Source organism: Dioscorea cayenensis, chromosome 9 (genome assembly GCF_009730915.1).
Source record: "Dioscorea cayenensis subsp. rotundata cultivar TDr96_F1 chromosome 9, TDr96_F1_v2_PseudoChromosome.rev07_lg8_w22 25.fasta, whole genome shotgun sequence".
NCBI classification, from domain to species: Eukaryota; Viridiplantae; Streptophyta; class Magnoliopsida; order Dioscoreales; family Dioscoreaceae; genus Dioscorea; species Dioscorea cayenensis.
Window position 1 is genome coordinate 15,342,905 of NC_052479.1, and position 3,261 is coordinate 15,346,165.

The following is a 3,261-nucleotide window of genomic DNA, read 5'->3' on the forward strand; positions in this document are numbered from 1 at the left end:
AAGTTCCCACTAATGGTATACTTAGTGTAAGCGAGCTCTAAGATCACATCTTTGGAATAAAATCCAGTTGGAAAAGGAAATCCAATTAGAGATAAACTGCCCATGAGCATCATGGCATAGGTCAAAGGGAACGAGGAGGCAAGCCCCTCCATCTTTTGTATATCTTGCTCATCAAACATGGCATGAATCACCGAACCTGCACTCAGGAAGATTAAAGCTTTGAAAAACACGTGATTCATTAAGTGAAAGACGCTAACCGAATAGTTAGAGATGCTGCAAACAAAGATCATATAGCCTAATTGACTGCAAGTTGAATAACCTATGACCCTTTTTAGATCGTTCTGTTATATTCCAGTGGTTGCCGCAAGGAATGACATCATAGCTCATGCAAAAGTAATAACAATCAAAGCCGTAGATGGGTATTCAAATAAAGGGGAGCACCTTGCTATCATGAAAACGCCAGCTGTGACCATAGTAGCTGCATGAATCAAAGCAGATACTGGAGTGGGACCCTCCATAGCATCGGGTGACTGAGTATGCGATCCTATCTATGCAGATTTCCCAACAACACTAATAAGAAGTTAAATACAAATCAGAGTTATGGCATTCAATCTAATATTGTGAGAAATCCAAGAATTTTGGGGGGCATAAGCACAAGCAAAAATGGTTGAAAAGGCTACTGTTTGAAAAAGAGTAAAATGACCAGAAATCCCAGGAGCTAATCCAAAATCACCTACTCGATTTAAAGGCATAGCTTTTGTAGCTGCTTTATCTGCCTGAAGTCGTGTGAACTAGAAATGAATTAACAAATATGAAGCAAGACCTACTCCCTCCCATCCCAGGAATAATTGAAGAGAGTTACCTCCAGTCACCAACATTGGCATAAAAAAAATAGGAATGGATAAATCACACATAAATCGATTGCTATGCAGATCCTCGGACATATATGAAATGGAATAAAGATGGACCAAGTTACTTATGGATATAACCACAATTAACATCACTACGGTAGGGCTATCGAACACGGGGTCAAAAGTGAATTACGAGTCGGACCAATCTGCGAATCGAGTGAGTTTTCGTTGCAATGATGTGGTGGTGAACCTCTCATTCGTCTTCAGTGCTCTCTGAACCGCGCGGTAGGGTTTCCCAACACACGACTCACCAACTTGATCTTCCACGGGAACTGTATGTCCGAAAAGACTAGAAAAAGAGGTACGGTCTCGCTTTCCTTTACCACTCAAGTGTACGGCATCTGCCGTGCTTAGGCCCCTTCTTCTCTTCCCTAATCAAACAAAGAGTCCACCGCCTGCCTGACACAGTATGGGTATAGGTATGGTGTGCAGGCCAGCCTCCTTTGATTTTAGGTGATTCACTACCGAAGCGAGGTAAAGGCTGGATCAAGAAAGGGGAGTACTACGAGCCCTCTGCCCCACGCATCTAACCAGCTCGCGTGGTTCACCGGTTCCACCGATGTCATCCTTTGATAGAGTGATTCAGTCGATACAGAGGTGCGCTTTAAGTGGAGGGTGTGCTGTTCCTATTGGGCTGGGCCCTTCCCCATAAGGCCACAGCGTCAGGGCATAAGTGCCCTCTTGCTACCTATATGCAAGGCGCCGTCTTAGCTTTCCCTAACTAGGATCGCTCCCACACCTGTAGTATTCGTGATAGGCCTCCTCAATTGTGTATCGATCGAAAGGTAGGGCGGTACAACCCCCAACTGATAGGAGTTGTTACATCCAGTATGTCCCCCTCGATTCCCGACATGCTATGAGACCCCGGGATGGATAGGAGTGGGTCGAGTCCGTATCGCCGTGGAGCAACTGTAGCATCCGGGTCAGATCTATCTACTCGGAAATTCATCCGGTAACTTCACGGTCGCCAAAGAAGCCCCAAGAAGCATCAAACATTTCCGATGAGATCCGTGGAGCTATTCTGAGATAGCAAGCACTAGCTCCCGGTGCTACTTCATAAAAATCAAGAAAAGATAAGATCGAAGAAAATGAAATGCACGTGGTGGTCATTATAGCGGTTCCTTCTGATCCTAGAAAACGTCTGAAAAAACCGGCTATGGAACTACCGATCAGAGGTAAAAAGACAATAAGTAGATACATAAGATAGATCGAGTGTCTTCATCAAAGCAAAAAATCAGACAATGAAAGAGCGGCTTGTCATTGATAAAGGGAAGTTCACAAGACCAAAAGTCATACATGTATGTGTTAAGCATATATGAATGTAGGCCGGGAGTTCTTTCATTCAGCCCTAGGCATACGTGATATGCTGGGTCGGTTTTTTCAGCAAATGCATGAAACTAAATACACTTGCTCGCAACTAAGGACTATTCAATTGTGTATTCTAACCCCTCCCCCAAAACCAAAGGAAGGTCGTTCATTCTGAGCCAGGATCAAACTCTTCTTACCCCCACTCTGGCATGGCAAAAATGTCAAGCTGCATTTTTTTTGCCAGTGAGTTCTATTCTACCTCCCCTACAAGTAAATGAAGATATCATGGTAAGTTATTAGCGAAAGGGCTTTCTTTCTTGTCCCTCGGTAAGTGAGTCTTTTGCATGCGTACTTGAGATGCGATACACAGTCCAAGCTGGGCAACCAAAGAGATTCTCTTCTGATGCGTACTTAGGAAAAGAAGGTACTCATTGCCGAGCTAGGGCAATGAAAGAGATGCCTTTCGCATGCGTTTTCTATTCGATATCCAATATGCGAAAAAGTTTCCCCTTTCAGGGCGGGTCAATCAATCTATCATTTATGGACGGGGGTAGGCTTCAAATCAATCCAATTCAAGCTAAGCCACTGAAAAAGAGGTCTTTCTATCTTGGATAAGAGACAGGGACATGCCTACCCACATAGCAGCAGTTTAAAATGCAACAAAGATTACATCCAATAATAGGAGCTTTGAAACCTATCTCAACCTTCACACTTTTTTCAGGCCGAAGGCCAACGAAACGCCTTTTTTATTCAAATAACTGAGCTCTTGTTGAAACAACAGACGCTCACAAGCGGATTGGAAAAACACTCCATTTCTTTCTCTGGCTTTGCGCCTAGGATAGTACCTGAAAGGGTCCGCTTCACCCTATTCTTACTTAAACTCTCATTGGGCCTTCGTTGCGCTACACTTTACTCATCATAAAAGCAGAATTAAGTTGATACGATATAAGCCTTGGCTACGTTATTCGAATGGGTGAGAGAGTGAATTAGCTTTCTTATGAAAAGTGAAAATGAAAGAGAGCTCTTCTTTCTATATAGAAAT

At 43.5% G+C, this 3,261-nt stretch overlaps 1 pseudogene; it reads right to left on the reverse strand.

Annotated features, from left to right (window-relative positions):
• Positions 1-383: 383 nt before the first annotated feature.
• On the reverse strand, positions 384-1,001 carry LOC120268512 (annotated as a pseudogene).
• Between the last annotated feature and the right edge of the window lie 2,260 nt (positions 1,002-3,261).